General features: G+C 43.5%; 1 protein-coding gene across 2 annotated transcripts in view; it reads right to left on the bottom strand.

The window, feature by feature from the left end:
* Window positions 1-20,025, bottom strand: part of BICC1 (BicC family RNA binding protein 1) — a 681,813-nt gene that overhangs the window by 284,296 nt on the left and 377,492 nt on the right. The window lies entirely within an intron of this gene.

Below are 20,025 nucleotides of genomic sequence, written 5' to 3'. Positions count from 1 at the left end.
GCTGCTACTGTTTAAATACAGGGCACTTTAAAATCATAAAGTCTACCACACACTGGACTTGTATAAAAAAAAACAACTGGAAAATAAGCATTCCATTTCATTGTTTTTTGCTCCGATTGTTATTGCAAAGAGTGACCAGCTTGGTCTACGGGGACTAAGGCAATTCAGATTTGCTAACACTCGGAAAGGAGCAGTGCACGTCTCCTCTAAGCAGGAACACAACCCCAGGCCCGCCTCAGTCAGTGAGGAGACCTTGTTCTTTATTTGTTCATGTAAATTAATAACCCATGGACAACCTGACAAGGAAGGCATTTATATTCTTTAGCTTTGGAAATAAACTTCCAATGCATTTCATGCAAAAAGACTTTTTTGGTGTAGAATCACATATTATGCAGGGTGTGAAGACCTGGCTATTCAGCTAATCAAATGGACCCTGCCAGCACCTTGTTACCCTCATGAGTGATAAGTAGCCCTCTACAAATCTGATTGATTAAAAAACAAAACATAAAGACAAGATACTATGCTTTGTGATTAACTGCAATAGTTTTTTTTAATGTTGGGACCTTGTCTTATGATTGCAATGACACTTATAATGATGATTGTAGGAGAATGGAATCTGACTGCATAGTTACCCCCACTTTTTTCCTGGTGTTTTGCTGGTTTTTGACTTAGTTTGACTGGGATCCTGCTAATGAGGACCCCAGGCTATCTGCTTTCTCCCTAAATTGGTTGTTCATGTACTTTAAGTACACTCCAGATTGAATTCTAGGGTACCCCTATAAGTCCCTAGTATATGGTATACTATGTACCCAGGGTATAGGTAGCCCAGAGGCGTCTCAGGGGCGGCAGCATGTATTATGCCACCCCTGGGAGACCATTCAAAATGACACAACAGGTCTGCTACAGCAGCCTGTGTAAGGTGGTGCATGCACCCCTTACTTAGATATAGGTTCACTATATCTACTCCATATCACTGCACATATAAACCTATCAGTCCTCTCTATGGCAGGCCTTATCGATTCTGACGGTAGGATGCTGGGTTTTATGTAGGGGGTGCACCTGTATGAGCAGAGCCCCCTGCAGGCTTCGGAACCTATATTCCGGGGTTGTTTGGGATGCAGCCAACCATATATACTTAAGTGCATTATAACCTCGCGGTAAATGCTAACTTTAAAACGGATGCATAGAAACATGTTGTGTTTGGTGTCAAACACCTTAGAATCATACCTCCACACCAGTAACTGGTGTGGGAGGTATGAATCCACCCTTCTAGAGGGAGAAATATGACAACACCGGTACACCCGGTACCAGCTTTCTTTGCCCTGGCATCACAAAACCGATGCTGCCAGCCACAGACACGAGTCTGCCCTCCAGCTGCTGGATAAAACTCCGGCAGGGGAAGGCTGGACAATAGGTTTCCTGTCACAGGGATTTGTGACCACCTCCCAGACAGGCATTAGTGTATTGGGGCTGGGTGGGTACACTCAGATTACTTTGATGTCTGCACTGGGGGCACATTTGGTGTCCCTGTGCATAGTCCAGCTCAAACCGTTTGCAAGAGCCATTTGCTCCTGCTCTGGAGTGAAACTGGACAAAGGACATGGTGTAGCCACCCCTCTGTCCTGACCCTCCCATAGGTGGGTCCCCAGAGTTTGTCCCACCCCTTCCTTGGGTAGAAAGTAGGAACCCCTGACTACAGGACTTTGGATTTACCTGGACAAAACTCTGCTACAGAAACCAAGTACTTCGACTATCTACACTACGCTGGATGACTGAAGACTCTCCCTTGGAGTAAAGGAGTTAGTCCCCTGCAAGGCAGGCATCTTAAACGCATCTGACCGGTTTGCATCTCCCGAGCTCCTGAAGATTTCTGCAACTGGTGGGTTCCCAAGTGTCCCCTAGGTTGTCTAGTGCTCTCAGCAATCCTGAGACCCGCAGCCCTCGTGGGGACCGTGCAACCCATACCCCTGTGTACCGTGTCCATTTGCAGTAGCATATGCTTTTCGGCAATCCCTGAGGCAGTGCTTTGGGCTACTCGTAGTCTTGACCCCGAGCAGTATTTCCACTGAAGATTTCTGGCCTACACTCCACAAGTGTTCCGTGGGCTGGTATTTTGTGATTCAGCTCGAGGTCTCCTTCGCGATCCCTGGTCCGTTGACCTGTGGGTCCCTGGGAAGGTAACTTTAACTTTCAGTGGGCTGTCCTGGTTGCTCTGACGTGCCCTGACTCTCCATAGCTTGGAGAGTCCCCAGGACCTTGCTGGTCCTCACCGAAGCATCTTACCTCTGCTCGCGTGGGTTGCAGTTGCCAAGGCTTGTTGGTGTTCAATCCGGACACTGACAAACCCCCCCCCCCCCCCCCCCCTTCCCCAGCTCAGATCCAGGCTTGGATCACACCGGACACTTCTCATCTTCCCAGCAGCAGCACTTCTTCGCATCACGCCATTGAAATCAACGAGCGTTTCTTACACCACTTGACCCCTATGCACCGGCTCTCCTGGGATAGATAACATGGTTACCTCAGTACTCTAAAGGGTGCTGGCCTTAGAACCTTCTATGTTGTAAAGGGTTTGCTTGAAGTCCTCTCCTAAGTGTCCTTAAACTTTAAAATTCCAACCGCGACTTTCCCATAGAGTTGTACGGAGCTCGCGTCTCTGTTCCCACACCACGTGGGTCCCCTGTGTCACTACCTTGGGTTCCCAGCGATTCTACTTGCTCTTGGCACTGTGTCTAGTCAAGTCGTGGTTGTTATACCACTTTCTTAGTATATGGTTTGGTCTCCCCCTGGAGCCCACTGTGTATTGTGCTATTTACGGACGTTCTAGTGCTTTAATATTGTGTGCCTTGTTCTCTAATCTCATAAAGAGGTTAGTAGAGAGTGTTTAGTAATAAATACATATATTTTATATATACCTTGTGTGGTTCTCCTTTCATTTGGTCATTCAGGAGGTTATAATCTGGTAAACCAAGCTGCTTTACATTCCTTCGAGACTTAGCATGAAGGCTGCTCTCCATAGCTACCACTAGGCTAGCTTTCAATAAAGGTTGTCTTTAACCAAATCATCAGTAAGGGTCGTTTGGACTGGTGCAAGGTGCCCACTATAACTAGTGGACAGCATATACCAGGCCAACTTCTCACAATGATGTCCACCTTTTCAGAACAATAACTTAAAATCTGAAATAATAAAGGGGATTAAGCTACTTGTCAGGTTGTTTTGGCTTTGTTTCAATAACAGTGAGAGCTGGCATTGAAGCAGCACACAGTATTCCAGACTGCAGAAATGGAGGTTTTAAAACACTAACAGCCAGGGAAAGCTTCAACATTGAATCCAGGTTTAATTAGCAAATCTACTTTACATGCCTTACTTCTCGCCATCTGCACACATTGCTTCATGCCCACCATTCCTCCCGAGCACTGCACAGGGCAGATCTATTTTTGATTAGGGGTGCTGCTATAGAGTACACTGCAAATTTAATAAACTTCTAGGCACTTAATAAACTTCTAGGCACTTGAGCTGGTGGATACCTGAGGAATGTAGCAATTGTTGACTGGATTGAAAAACAACATGTTCAGAGAACTGTATGGTATTTAGTTATGTTCATAATCAGATGTCCAGGGAATGTCGAAGAAATTGGATAATAGACACATTTTGGAAGATACGTGACTTCTTGGGCCAGTATTAAAGTTAAATGAGGGTGAATAAAGGATGAGGTTAACCGAATACGGTTTAATCTTTACCAGAATCTTGTAAAATCCTTCCTCCTAGCTTAAATAGGAATTTGGCTTACAGCGGGAGGCAGAGAAAAATTTCAAGGGTAGTGGAGATTTTACTATGGTTTTATTTGGACTACTGTACAATCCTGAGAATGATGAGCTCCTTGGAGTCTTTCGACATATTTCATTCTTCATGTTTAGGTATGGGAGTTGCAGTTACGTAGGCAAATAATATCAATGATTCTAACTAACACTGTCTTGCACTGGGTAAAATGATCCAATTGTCCTTGTTGCCTAGAGCTAGTTGTTAGTGGTATTTGCCATACCCTCAACTTATTAACAAAGCACCACCATTAAGATGCATTCCAGGATTACAATTTTATGAAAGAGCACTGGTATTGGCACATAGAAGGTGGTTCACTGCAAGAAACAGTTTTTCTGGAATTTTCCAGGACATTATCATTAACGTACAGCCATTTTGATAAATGTGTGAACATTCACTGTCTCTTATTTTCTTGACAAACATATATGTATGTTTCAAAGACTGTTCACAGGATGCCCTTAAGATATATGCATACCTCTTTGCAATAGTATCTTGTTCTGTCCCAGATCAGAATGAAAAGATTACCATGTTTCTGCATTCGCAATGTTCCTCAAAAGCAGTAACAGACAACATCAAGTGCCATCCAATCTTCAACTGCATTAGGACAATCGGAAGTCATTACATTTAAAGCTAGAGCTGAACACCTTAAACATACTGCTGGATGCCAAATATATTCAGGACATTTTCAAGTGAATTTGTAATAATATGCACAAATATTGTTGATTTTCAAAAAGTCAAAATGGTACAAAGTCTATCTTTGTGGTCAATTGTCATGAGAATCAACACTAGGAAACCCTATACAAATGAGTTAAGCCAAGACTTTCCACAAAATCGACTTTTAGAGAACTACTACAACATGAATCCCCCAGTGGAAGCCACACAACAACCTTCTTTAGGTGACTTTAAAAAAAGTGGACAGTTGTGGTTGTTAAGCCAGGGGAATCTGAAGGGTCTTTGATGAAGATTGTGAGTACATCTGCTTTTCAATAGCAAATATATTCACTGATCCATCCAGAGAGCACCACAGATGAAGTGTCCAATAATGTGAATGTAACCTTCACTCAAAGATTTTTAGTGTCACCACACGGATCCTAACTCACTGATCCTACATACGAGTAACTGAAATGTTCACAGCTACTTGGAAGAGAGAAGTTTAAATAGGCTGATGGGAAGGTAATTTAGTCCTTCTACCCTGTAGGTACAGTTTCAGCTGTAACCAACAGAAATAATCTGTAGGACAATTATCACTGGAAAGACTTAAGCGATATTAAACAATACTCATTCAGAATCCCATATTTTTTTTTATAATTCTTTTTATTGAACACAGAGAGAACGGCATTTCTCGTTACAAAGGACAGATATTGTCTCAGACATAAATAGACAGTATTGCAGTGTTAGATCAAAACGGTAGGTCAGGGAGGCAGGAACTCAGGGTGTGAGAGGTTCTTCCAGAGGAGGAACGGTAAGTGGGACACAAATATTTCCTCTGTATACATTTCATTTGTCCCAAATGGCAGTCCACTTTTTGGGGCATCCTCGTGCTACATACACGGTTTTCTCCCTAAGCATGCACCAGTCCATGTCTACCTTCCATGACGTCAATGTAGGCAACACTCCCGACCCCCACAGTCAGACAATATTCCTCTTAGCCACCATCAGGCCCAATGTGACCCAAGTTTTCCCCCTGCTATTCACATCAGTAGGCTCCCAGACGTTTAACAGACATCGTTTGGCTTCAGGCTGGAGTCTCACCCCGAGTACCTCATTTATACACTCGTGTATCTCCTTCCAATAATTCTGGATAGTGACACATTCCCATATTATGTGTAAGAAAGTACCCTCTTGACCACATTACCTCCTGCACATTCCATCAGACGCTTTCCCCATGCTAACAAGCCTGGCTCCCGACACATAAACCCAGAATCCCACATTGATCTCAAAGTGGAGTGGGGTATTCAGGAATGTCCAGTGGACATGTTTTGTCAGAGCACTGCAACTCACCCCATATTCTAGGGGTAACAGGCAGGATGCTCTTTTAGAGAATGTTGGTGCTGCCCTTTGCACTACTTGAATGCTGGTCCTGAAGATGCTGTACATGTTTTTGCATGGATCCCATTGCCACAGCCCTGCTCCTTTTCGTGAAGGCTATAGCGGGGCTTGTGTACCTCTTGTAAGTAATAAAACATTTAGAAAAACAGGACACCCTTTAGATGGAGGCTCCCACTAATGAGATGCCGCCTATAGGTGTGTGAAACCATTGCGCTCTGTAAAAAAAAAAACGTAGGCTTACATGCATATCTGCTTAAAAGAGTAACATACTGTAGTGGAACACTACTTCTGAAAGATGACTGGATAATCATTAAACACATGCTTGCTAGACTTGTATATCTGTAATGTGTATCCTTATCTTTATTTGGATAATTTCTTTTAATTTTTACGAAGTTTAAAAACACTATGAAGGATGCACGACGACTAAAATCAATCCAAATGAACTGTAATCTGGATTGAGATGTCCTGTTGGTTGTCTCCTAATTCTCTCCCTTATATTCTGGATCTGTGCTCCACTTGACCAGTAACTACAGAAAGAAGCTGCCTGTCCCTGACCCCCTCCCACCCGCCAACTTTTTAGAAAACTCAGTGCTGATATGAACAAATAAACATAGTCAGCACATTGTAAAATGTCAGCACCGTGGTAAACATGTGCTGAGTAGAAACACTGCAGAAGTTAAGACTACACAACATTGAAGTGCTCACAGATGATGGGATGCACATAATAAGCCTAGTAGCCAAGCTGTCAAAACACCAAATGGGCTACATACTCCAGACCGACCTACAGCAGTCTTTACGAAAAGCAGGACAACATCTTTGGCCGAAAGGTCTGCCTCATCAGAGTCCCAAAACTGGACTAAAAATGTTGCTGGTAAAGGAGCAATGGATTTTCCATACAGCTGCGTTCAGATACAGACCACTCCCCCAAAAGTGCGTCTGGGTATTTGAGTGCCGAAAGGGTGATTCAGCTCATGCAGGGAACCCACACAGCACTCCTCCGATATGTTATATTTTTGAAGCATGTGTAAAGTCACAGTTATTTTCAAAGTTTGTAACTTTACATCCTACAGTGTAGCTGGGAAAGGGAGCGCCATCATACAGAGACCATCTTGAAAGGGTGAGTGCCTTAGTCTGAGTGGCCACCCTGTACCCTCTAATAGGAAGGACTGTGAAGCAAGTGGTTGTGTTTGTACAAAGCTGGGAAAAGTAACAACAGTGTCCTTTTAGGGCCTACCAAAAAGGGTTGAGCATGAAACACTAAAATTCAAGAATAAAGACCCAACTCTTTTCCTGCCTACAGGTAACGACAAAACAGACTCTCTCGGAGCATGGTAAGCCTCTTCTCCTTATTCACCTCAATTTAACAAGCATCCTGATTTCCTTTAATCTGAAAAGCAAGTGTTTTACCATCTACCTATGTATTCTTCAGCTTGTGTACAGTCAAAATATGCATTGCCTATCTACTTTGGCATGTGGTAGTCTCGATAACGGCACGATTTATCTCTACGGACTAGGCAGAAAGTGCTGCGACTTCACTTCCCCATCCGGAATAGTACAAGCGGCATCAATAGTCCGAGAGGTCTCCTGCTCACCCATCAAACAGACATAAGGTGTTCGTCTTTCCAACAATTGAGTCTAGGAACTGTAGCAGACTAAACAAAATTTAGCTTGGTTTGGCTTGAATTCTGTGGGCGAAACCAAGTCAAGTTGAAGAATAGCTTTCATATGTTGATCTCATATGCCACTGTATCCACCTAGATGAAAACAATATTGCAATCTGTGCATGGAGATGAGCAGACAGTTTTTTGAGTTTTTTTATTTATTTTTTAAGTCTCTAACTTTTGCAGTGTGGTAGTCTGAAACAGAACAAATACACATAACATTTAAAAGCACACACATCTACTGTGTCAAGTTGAATTTTGACCAAGCACACTTTGAGATCCTACCTTGGTTAAGGTGATGGGCTTTACCTTCGCCAAGGATGTATAACCTAGTAGTCCTATTTATCTTGAAACTCTAGATTCATCTTGTTGATGAAAATATTCTTGTTTTCACATCTACCTTCTATCTTGAATGGGTAGAATCCAAAATATCCTACTCATCTCTTCCCCTGTGCTGTTTGGTTTCTTTTCTACGTTACAGTGTTTTTTGTTTGTTTTTTGATTTACACTGTCCCATATTTCTTTCATTTCTGGTACCTTTATTCAATGTAGTTAAGCATTTGCCGGCCACAGTAAGTTTGTTTGGTGCCAAAAGCATTGCTCAATATGTATGTTCCAATGTTTTTCTTTGTTGATGTTTCTTTGTTGGAATTTTGGATGCCCACCCTGTGATTTCAGTTCATCACTGTGGCCCCCAAAAATGTATTACTATTGGCAAGAAGATTATAACCATCTCAGATTGGATCCTGAACTTGATTCAGCAATATATTTATTGATGCAGACCAGCAAACTATAATTTTACCCTACAAGCAGAGCATGATTTGGACTCAAATAAATACTCCTGTTAAGTGAGGCGCGGTTTCTTGAATGCTGAAGTTGAGTTGTTAGACTCCAATCCTCCTTGTCCAGCACTGGATTCCACTGAGGTTTTCAAATCTCTGCAGGGGCCTCTACCTTATTATATCTGGGCCCAGCTATCTTCTAGTACTAGTGATTGTTACTTTGTGATACCAGCTAGGTTTTTTTAATCCGTCACTCAGCAGGTGGGCATTTTGATGCCGGACCCTTCATAAAAATGTACTCTGACCTTAGATGATTTGTACTATGAATGTTCATTTCCTGAACAGTCTGTGCTAGTCTTGCTTCCATTTGGAGGTTGCGTGATTGTTTACCAATTTTCTTTAGGCTGTTTTATGGTTGAATGTCAGTCTTTTCCAATATAGATCAGGTTAATGATGAGGATCAAAGCATTGTAAAAATAAAAGTCCACTGATTAACTGGTCCATGAGCAAAAATCCTTATCACGGTCGTCATAGTTTTCTACTCTGTCATTTGGGTTTAGAGACCGTTTGGCATCCAACACCATTTCCAGAAAAAAAAATACCTAATTTAATTAAGGGCAAAATATTCAGAGCGTGTAATCAATTTTGTCTACTAATACTTTATGAGGAGAGGCGTTGAGGGTGAACCCCAATTTTACTTGTTCATTATATCTTAATCAGAAAGTGCACGCTATACAATCTTGAATGTGAAATTGACACTTTAATGTAATGTAGCCAGCTGAGGTAGTACAAATGGTGTGCACTAATAAAGCAAGCGATTGTAAAATGACCACATATGCTATGATGCCCTGATTTTCCAATAACAATAGGTGTTCGCAAATAAAAGATTAATGTCCTATGTTCTGACACACTTTCAAAACAATATACTAGATACACCAAGAAACAGTCATATGCATAGTGTGTTTTAGACTCGAAAGTCCATTGTGAAAGTAACCAAAAAGACACTTTCAGAATGGTATAAAAAGAAAAATAATTTACCCTTCGCAATGAAACACACACTGCACGGCTCACAAACCAGGGCCATGCAGTATGTTTTTCAGTTCAGGTCTAATTTGAAGGTGGATTCACGTTCCCCCATGTGGAGAATAAAAACGTGTTTTTTAGGACTGACGTCCGCTAACTAGCTTCCAAAGGGCGATCGTGGGTGAGTTTGTGTTCTTGCGCACCAGAACTGATGTAATTGTCTGGGGGCACCACGCTTGAATTATGAGGTGGCTGGACACGAAACATTTAAACATTGGCACGCAATATTAGAGAGCCGTTACATAAAACCTCTCTTTTCATAGAGCTAACTGATTGCCAACATAGACATTTCGAACAATGTAGCAACACTAAATCACAAAACTACCAATTTTGAAACCTGTTGAGCAAGCATTTTCCTACAGGCCTCAAATGTTCATTTTTATTGTGTATGGTGACTGACAAAGCTATTACGAGTCTTATAAGAAACACGTACTTAGGGCGCTGTTATCCCTCATAGGCTGCATTAAATCTGACTTTAATTACATTTGTATAGCATGCCAAAGAAAGCCAGGATGTAGCCTTCACTCCACTGGTCAGCAATTTCCAACATCCACCTTTTCTGGATTTTAATACAAACGTATTACATTTTGCTTCCTTATAATTTCATTATGGTGACGGCACATTGCAGACTTGCCATTCTCAAAATGGATTTTCATGTTTACCAAAAATGGACCCTCGGAAAAATCTGGAAGACCACAGTATATTTACAAGACATCTTCCACATTATTAGTTTAGCTGCACATTGCCACGAATTTGACACCTGATTACAAGTGCTCTGTTTGGAACCTGCTGTTTAAGGCTTGTAATAAAATCGGACCCCTGGGGACCAGAGTTATTGGGGAATAACGTGGTTTGGTGCTAACTGCACAAAAAATCCATAGGTCACTGTATCCGCCACACGTTTCCACTTTTAAATCCCAGCAGATTTTACTTGCGAAATTTAATGAAGGGTGTAGACTGCATCGCACTGGGTGGTTACCGGATGTGGTAAACTCCACTTAATGTTTTAATTCCAACGCCTCACAAACAGGGGTCGTAAAATTTGTATTGAAACATGAAGGATATGATAATTCATATATAGTGTTCTGTGCAAGAGTTATTTTATGTACAAGGTTTTAAAAATATGCATAGGCACTTTTTGTAATTTTTCAGTGTAATAAGGAATTGTAATTCTTGATAAAGAATTATATATATATATATATATCCAATCGAAAGCTGCACCAAAATTGAGGCACCACACATGTGCGTATACGACCTTTTATTTCGGCAAGTTGCAGGGAAATCAGGCTCCACATCACAGTGTAAGTCACCAAACATGTTTCGGGCTACCTTAGCCCTTGCTCACTGGTATTCCTCGGGGGGCACAGCATAAGAGTTTCCCGCCGCCTTTGCAGCATTTGAAGTATTGTCCCGCCCAGTGGGCGTGCCTCGCAACGGCATGCTGGTCTCAGTAGTTCAGGCTGATTGACATCACTAGTGGATATCGCTGTGTCTCCCAAGAGTCTCTCAAACCTCAAGTGGGTAACTGTATATGTCAAGGCTGGGTCCCTGCTCGTAGTCTCGCCAGAAATGGTCACGCCATTCCATTGTGCGCCGATAAAATCACAGCGCACTGGAGCTGCTCGTCCGCAGCGGGGTGTCTCGCGACCTGGGCAAGGCCGCTACACATCCAATCGAAAGCTGCACCAAAATTGAGGCACCACACATGTGCGTATACGACCTTTTATTTCGGCAAGTTGCAGGGAAATCAGGCTCCACATCACAGTGTAAGTCACCAAACATGTTTCGGGCTACCTTAGCCCTTGCTCACTGGTATTCCTCGGGGGGCACAGCATAAGAGTTTCCCGCCGCCTTTGCAGCATTTGAAGTATTGTCCCGCCCAGTGGGCGTGCCTCGCAACGGCATGCTGGTCTCAGTAGTTCAGGCTGATTGACATCACTAGTGGATATCGCTGTGTCTCCCAAGAGTCTCTCAAACCTCAAGTGGGTAACTGTATATGTCAAGGCTGGGTCCCTGCTCGTAGTCTCGCCAGAAATGGTCACGCCATTCCATTGTGCGCCGATAAAATCACAGCGCACTGGAGCTGCTCGTCCGCAGCGGGGTGTCTCGCGACCTGGGCAAGGCCGCTACACATCCAATCGAAAGCTGCACCAAAATTGAGGCACCACACATGTGCGTATACGACCTTTTATTTCGGCAAGTTGCAGGGAAATCAGGCTCCACATCACAGTGTAAGTCACCAAACATGTTTCGGGCTACCTTAGCCCTTGCTCACTGGTATTCCTCGGGGGGCACAGCATAAGAGTTTCCCGCCGCCTTTGCAGCATTTGAAGTATTGTCCCGCCCAGTGGGCGTGCCTCGCAACGGCATGCTGGTCTCAGTAGTTCAGGCTGATTGACATCACTAGTGGATATCGCTGTGTCTCCCAAGAGTCTCTCAAACCTCAAGTGGGTAACTGTATATGTCAAGGCTGGGTCCCTGCTCGTAGTCTCGCCAGAAATGGTCACGCCATTCCATTGTGCGCCGATAAAATCACAGCGCACTGGAGCTGCTCGTCTGCAGCGGGGTGTCTCGCGACCTGGGCAAGGCCGCTACACATCCAATCGAAAGCTGCACCAAAATTGAGGCACCACACATGTGCGTATACGACCTTTTATTTCGGCAAGTTGCAGGGAAATCAGGCTCCACATCACAGTGTAAGTCACCAAACATGTTTCGGGCTACCTTAGCCCTTGCTCACTGGTATTCCTCGGGGGGCACAGCATAAGAGTTTCCCGCCGCCTTTGCAGCATTTGAAGTATTGTCCCGCCCAGTGGGCGTGCCTCGCAACGGCATGCTGGTCTCAGTAGTTCAGGCTGATTGACATCACTAGTGGATATCGCTGTGTCTCCCAAGAGTCTCTCAAACCTCAAGTGGGTAACTGTATATGTCAAGGCTGGGTCCCTGCTCGTAGTCTCGCCAGAAATGGTCACGCCATTCCATTGTGCGCCGATAAAATCACAGCGCACTGGAGCTGCTCGTCCGCAGCGGGGTGTCTCGCGACCTGGGCAAGGCCGCTACACATCCAATCGAAAGCTGCACCAAAATTGAGGCACCACACATGTGCGTATACGACCTTTTATTTCGGCAAGTTGCAGGGAAATCAGGCTCCACATCACAGTGTAAGTCACCAAACATGTTTCGGGCTACCTTAGCCCTTGCTCACTGGTATTCCTCGGGGGGCACAGCATAAGAGTTTCCCGCCGCCTTTGCAGCATTTGAAGTATTGTCCCGCCCAGTGGGCGTGCCTCGCAACGGCATGCTGGTCTCAGTAGTTCAGGCTGATTGACATCACTAGTGGATATCGCTGTGTCTCCCAAGAGTCTCTCAAACCTCAAGTGGGTAACTGTATATGTCAAGGCTGGGTCCCTGCTCGTAGTCTCGCCAGAAATGGTCACGCCATTCCATTGTGCGCCGATAAAATCACAGCGCACTGGAGCTGCTCGTCCGCAGCGGGGTGTCTCGCGACCTGGGCAAGGCCGCTACACATCCAATCGAAAGCTGCACCAAAATTGAGGCACCACACATGTGCGTATACGACCTTTTATTTCGGCAAGTTGCAGGGAAATCAGGCTCCACATCACAGTGTAAGTCACCAAACATGTTTCGGGCTACCTTAGCCCTTGCTCACTGGTATTCCTCGGGGGGCACAGCATAAGAGTTTCCCGCCGCCTTTGCAGCATTTGAAGTATTGTCCCGCCCAGTGGGCGTGCCTCGCAACGGCATGCTGGTCTCAGTAGTTCAGGCCGATTGACATCACTAAAGAATTATATATATATATATATATATATATATATGTGGACTCGTCAAACGGCCCCAAGGGAGAGCGCGCTATTGCACAGCGGGTGCCAGTGTCGAGAACGGGCCAGTCCTCGATTCAATTTTTCACCGATTTCCTCAAAGAAGGAACCACTGCACACCAAGGAAGTTATATGATTAGGATTTTATTCTTTCCGTGCAAATTATCACCAACTCCACCACCAACGCGTTTCAACCACAATCGGTCTTGCTCACGGTATGTGAGCAAGACCGATTGTGGTTGAAACGCGTTGGTGGTGGAGTTGGTGATAATTTGCACGGAAAGAATAAAATCCTAATCATATAACTTCCTTGGTGTGCAGTGGTTCCTTCTTTGAGAAAATCGTGAAAAAAAAAAAAAACCCATTATATATATATATATATATATATATATATATATATATATATATATACACATCAAAAAATCGCCCTGAAGCAAGGACGCCCTTCGCAGATGAGTGCTTTCACACAAAGCATTTATTTTTCAAAACCGGCATTTCAACTCCAAATGTAAATCCCTTACGCGTTTCAGAGCTCAGAGGCTCCTTCATCAGAGGGTGACGCTGTTTGAACTGCCAACATCGCTGGGGCGCCATTAACTGCATGCACATATACTGCCCACGTGGGCCTCTCAGGTGAGTCATCTTTCAGGCATGCTGGAACCCGTAGTTCAATACCTGCGACAAGTTTTTCCCTTGTGGGTTCAGTTCAAATATAGTGTCATTTTCTTAAGCAAATAAATCCCAAGTGGGCTGCAGTGAAAACACCAGTTCCCTTTCACAGAGCTCAACTGCGCCGAAGGTCCGAGTATTCAAACCTCTTGGCCCCATATTAAAGTCCATGGTGGGGCATCCTTCTCGGCCAGGCTGCCGAGTTCAAATACATCAAAAAATCGCCCTGAAGCAAGGACGCCCTTCGCAGATGAGTGCTTTCACACAAAGCATTTATTTTTCAAAACCGGCATTTCAACTCCAAATGTAAATCCCTTACGCGTTTCAGAGCTCAGAGGCTCCTTCATCAGAGGGTGACGCTGTTTGAACTGCCAACATCGCTGGGGCGCCATTAACTGCATGCACATATACTGCCCACGTGGGCCTCTCAGGTGAGTCATCTTTCAGGCATGCTGGAACCCGTAGTTCAATACCTGCGACAAGTTTTTCCCTTGTGGGTTCAGTTCAAATATAGTGTCATTTTCTTAAGCAAATAAATCCCAAGTGGGCTGCAGTGAAAACACCAGTTCCCTTTCACAGAGCTCAACTGCGCCGAAGGTCCGAGTATTCAAACCTCTTGGCCCCATATTAAAGTCCATGGTGGGGCATCCTTCTCGGCCAGGCTGCCGAGTTCAAATACATCAAAAAATCGCCCTGAAGCAAGGACGCCCTTCGCAGATGAGTGCTTTCACACAAAGCATTTATTTTTCAAAACCGGCATTTCAACTCCAAATGTAAATCCCTTACGCGTTTCAGAGCTCAGAGGCTCCTTCATCAGAGGGTGACGCTGTTTGAACTGCCAACATCGCTGGGGCGCCATTAACTGCATGCACATATACTGCCCACGTGGGCCTCTCAGGTGAGTCATCTTTCAGGCATGCTGGAACCCGTAGTTCAATACCTGCGACAAGTTTTTCCCTTGTGGGTTCAGTTCAAATATAGTGTCATTTTCTTAAGCAAATAAATCCCAAGTGGGCTGCAGTGAAAACACCAGTTCCTTTTCACAGAGCTCAACTGCGCCGAAGGTCCGAGTATTCAAACCTCTTGGCCCCATATTAAAGTCCATGGTGGGGCATCCTTCTCGGCCAGGCTGCCGAGTTCAAATACATCAAAAAATCGCCCTGAAGCAAGGACGCCCTTCGCAGATGAGTGCTTTCACACAAAGCATTTATTTTTCAAAACCGGCATTTCAACTCCAAATGTAAATCCCTTACGCGTTTCAGAGCTCAGAGGCTCCTTCATCAGAGGGTGACGCTGTTTGAACTGCCAACATCGCTGGGGCGCCATTAACTGCATGCACATATACTGCCCACGTGGGCCTCTCAGGTGAGTCATCTTTCAGGCATGCTGGAACCCGTAGTTCAATACCTGCGACAAGTTTTTCCCTTGTGGGTTCAGTTCAAATATAGTGTCATTTTCTTAAGCAAATAAATCCCAAGTGGGCTGCAGTGAAAACACCAGTTCCCTTTCACAGAGCTCAACTGCGCCGAAGGTCCGAGTATTCAAACCTCTTGGCCCCATATTAAAGTCCATGGTGGGGCATCCTTCTCGGCCAGGCTGCCGAGTTCAAATACATCAAAAAATCGCCCTGAAGCAAGGACGCCCTTCGCAGATGAGTGCTTTCACACAAAGCATTTATTTTTCAAAACCGGCATTTCAACTCCAAATGTAAATCCCTTACGCGTTTCAGAGCTCAGAGGCTCCTTCATCAGAGGGTGACGCTGTTTGAACTGCTCACATCGCTGGGGCTCCATTAACTGCATGCGTCACCCTCTGATGAAGGAGCCTCTGAGCTCTGAAACGCGTAAGGGATTTACATTTGGAGTTGAAATGCCGGTTTTGAAAAATAAATGCTTTGTGTGAAAGCACTCATCTGCGAAGGGCGTCCTTGCTTCAGGGCGATTTTTTGATATATATATATATATATATATATATATATATATATATATATTTATTTATTTAATCTTTATTTCGGCCAATTTGGCCATAAAAGATATACACAAGAAACACATATGAACATGTAAAACCGTCAAAGAAAAATAATCAGGAAACACATCAGATAAAAGACCATACAATTAAAATTAGAACTTAAAATTAGGTGGGAGCCTGCGACTTTAAAATACGGGTACGAATATACCAGACATTAGTAAGAAATTTGGCTAGTGCAAACACAATTGGACCTGAAACGTCAGTTTTTAAAATTCTATACACCGGGAGGTACTCCCTAAAACCAAGGTTTCTAATAAGTGGTAGGAGCCAATATTTCCTGGTGGCCTTGTAAGTTGGAAAAAACAAGACCACATGCAGATCGCTTTCCTCTGCTCCCACACATGTCGGACATAGCTTGGTAGATGGCAGTGTTGACCAGGAGCAGGTGTAAGATCGCAGAGGCAATGTGCCATATCTCCATTGGAGAAATTGCTTCCTGGCCAACACAGGAGACATAGCGTCCAGAACCCTCTCCAGCCGGTATGAGTCCTTGCTTTGCGCGAATACAAATGTTAATGACCCCTCATTCTTGCAGTCTAGGGCCATAGCTAATTTCTGCTCGTGGTAAGCACTGACCAAAGCTCTTCGTGGAATCCTTAGTGAGGTGTTAGCTGGATCCGACCACAGGTCAGGGAGCCCCAATCCCATACAGGACTTTTTTATATATTTTATCCACGGGATCTGTAGAGCTTTGGGGTGGGTTAGAAACTCCCTCAGTTCCGCCCTATAAGAAGAAAGTTCTTCGCTGCTCCATAGCCTTCGCCAGAAGACTATGGGTCTGAGACCTAGTTCGTCTGCTATTGGTCTCAGACCCAGGTCCATCCTCAGGGGGAGGAGCGGGGGACTGGACGGGAGTGCTACTATCTGTCTAATGAAGTTGTTCTCAGTTATAGACAAGCTGCAGGAAGCTGTGTGATATTCAAAGGTGGAGACTCTCTCTAAACGTGATGCTCCCAGTAAGGGGTTCGGGCGTGATCTTGGGGTTGGGTTCAGGACCATAAACTTGGTTTTGTTAGCATTGATTTCTAACCCCCTATCTGTGCAGAAAGCCACAAAAGAATCAAGGATCCTCTGTATCCCCATGGGGGTTTTGGACAGCAGCAGGGTGTCATCTGCAAACATGATTGCAGGCACCCTGCTGCCATTCAATTTTGGGGCATCAGTGTATTCAGTTCCATTGAGATGGGCGATTACCCCGTTGACGAAGAGGCAGAACAGGGTCGGTGCCAGTACACAGCCCTGTCTAACCCCCCTATATATATATATATAATCTACTGGCGGTCGCCAGTAGATAGTTATAGTTAGGATCGTATTTCCATAGGAAATCTGAAAATTCCATTTTGAATAACTTTTGCGCCGGTTGACGAATATATATATATATATATATATATATATATATATTCACTGAAAAAACCATAGGTTTCACACACGTTATAGTTAGGAATTAGCATTTAAAAAACCTTGCAAATTCACTTAAAAAACCATAGGTTTCACACATGTTATAGTTAGGTGGATATTTCACTTGTAAAAAAACAATGAAATTCCCCTGTTATAGTTAGTTCAGATAACTATAACTCGCGCGCCCGCAATCCACTGCTCATGACGTCACATATTACATCACTCATGACATGGTCCGTGGCATCACTCATGACATCACTGATGACATCATCCTTGTGATAGAGTGGTGGTCGCGCGAGTTATAGTGATCTGAACTAACTATAACGGGGGAATTTCATTGGTTTTTTACGAGTGAAATATCCACCTAACTATAACATGTGTGAAACCTATGGTTTTTTAAGTGAATTTGCAAGGTTTTTTAAATGCTAATTCCTAACTATAACGTGTGTGAAACCTATGGTTTTTTCAGTGAATTTGTACGTTTTTTTAAATGCTAATTTATTTATGTATTATTATTTGTTTTATATATTTATTTTACAATAAACTACGTATTAAATTTTTTTTTTTTTCACCGTGCGCGCACGGTGCGCGCACCCCCGAGATTTAAAAAAATAAAATAAAAAATTCTGCCTTTGGGGTCCTTCAGGGACCCCCTGACAAAGGCTAGGGGGTCAGGAACTCTCTACCCTGCCCCCTTTTCACGTTCGCCACCTTCCTTTTTCACTCTCGCACTGAAAACAAACAAAATGGCGGCTGACACTTCCTGATTTCGACCGATTCGAACGTTGACTAACATGTAACCACCAATCAGAATTACACTCGCGCACGTTAGGGTGCTCGCACAGTGCGCGCACCCTGCGCGCGTATAGATATTGATATGCTTTTAAATGCTATTTTCTCAGGAAATACTGAACAGATTTACACCAGACCTGCAAAAGGCACTTCCTTGACCTTATGGCTACCTCTCTGCCAAATTTCAAGTAATTCTGTTCAGCCGTCCAGGCTGTAGCTGTGTCTTAAGGTCCTATGGAAAAATGCATGGGGAAAACGCGTTTTGGGACCCCCCTTTATTCTCGGCCTCCGCTTGACGAATCACCCCGAGACTTTCAGAGTAGGAGCTGAACGGAGCGCCCCATTAGTTTTGAAAGTTTCGCGAGGATTCGTCAACCGGCGCCAAAGTTATTCAAAATAGAATTTTGAGATTTCCTATGGAAACATGGTCCTAACTATAACTATCTACTGGCGACCGCCAGTAGATAATATATATATATATATATATAATCATACAAACAACTCTCTCATGTGATAAGTGGCGTTTTTCGTTGTTAGGATTTAGAATTACTGTAATATGTTCATGTGCTTTTATTGTTTTTATGATCAATACATAGAATTGGCTCCCTTTTTTTTGGAACTCTCAGTACTGTGGTTTCTAGTTGATACGTTGGTCCTTTTTGCTACCGTTTCGTAAACAACATCTCTTATGGTTAGTTTATATCATAGGTGAAATGGGAATCTGTTAGTGTTGTTTGTCGGAAAATTCCGGCCATACCTTAGGAAATCAGACGAAATGGATACAAATAGATACCATAAGTTTGAGACACAACTTGTCTGTAAAATCTTACACAAGCAATCAAAGGTCACGCATAAGTGTCACAAAAGTTTGCGCAGGCGTCATTGTTGTCATCCCTGCACCGAACTCCAAACCATGAACCTGCGGTTAAGTAATGCATCACAGAAGTCTTGGTAACCTTTTAATGCTTCCTTCTGGACGTGGAAAGATCTCAGTACCATCATTGCTTAGACTGAAGAGACAGCTCAGTTGCAAACCAAGATTCTAAGGATCTTAGAGTTTCCCAGCTATGATAAAGGAATTGCAAGTGTCATCTCTGGTAACCCCATAAGTGATGCCAATGGTGGCTCATTTAAAATAAGGGATAACAGATTCACATTCCTAGGACAGATAACAGGGATGTAGTAAATAACTGGGAGAAACTGAGGGCCACTTAAACCATAGGAACCTCTATCCAGAACATTCACAACACACTAAACCTGATAACTACTTGTCATATCTACACACAAATATCTCATAGCGCATACATACATCTTGACAGATTTCATTTTCATTACCTGACATCGTTTACTCAATAATGATGGTACTCAATCTAAGGGTAAAGGAAAAACGGAAGGCTTAGACTCATTTTCCAAGATTCACATTTATGGCTTTCAGCTCAGTGCGGTTCACTCACTGAGCCACCTTGTTAGCTGTAAAAGGCTATTACAAGCTACATCCATTTTGTGTCTTTATCAAATGACTTCTCCTTTGACTTTGTCTCTCTTTTCAGTCATGGGACTCACAATATCCTGTGACTGTGACTTGCTAATCCTTAAATTGAATGCAAGATCTTCTTGAGTCCATCTATTAAATATTGCTACATTGTTTTTATTACTTTTGAAATCATGATATTCAAAGTAGCAGTTAATATACTACTACATCAAAAACAGAAAACAGACCATGGTTTTGATCCTTTCTCTGGATCTGTAAAGATCAAAACCGGATTATGTATAGAAATATCTACTTACATTCACTTTACAGCATCCATACGGCATGAACATTCTACAGTTATGTTGTACATTCTGACCCAATACATTCCTATCCTTATTTTGTGATGCACTTACTATTGTCATTGAAATTGCTTTGT

The sequence above is a fragment of the Triturus cristatus genome, chromosome 1_2 (assembly GCF_964204655.1).
Source record: "Triturus cristatus chromosome 1_2, aTriCri1.1, whole genome shotgun sequence".
Classification (NCBI taxonomy): domain Eukaryota; kingdom Metazoa; phylum Chordata; class Amphibia; order Caudata; family Salamandridae; genus Triturus; species Triturus cristatus.
The sequence above is the reverse complement of the archived record's forward strand: the minus strand, read 5'-3'. Positions and strand labels throughout refer to the sequence as shown.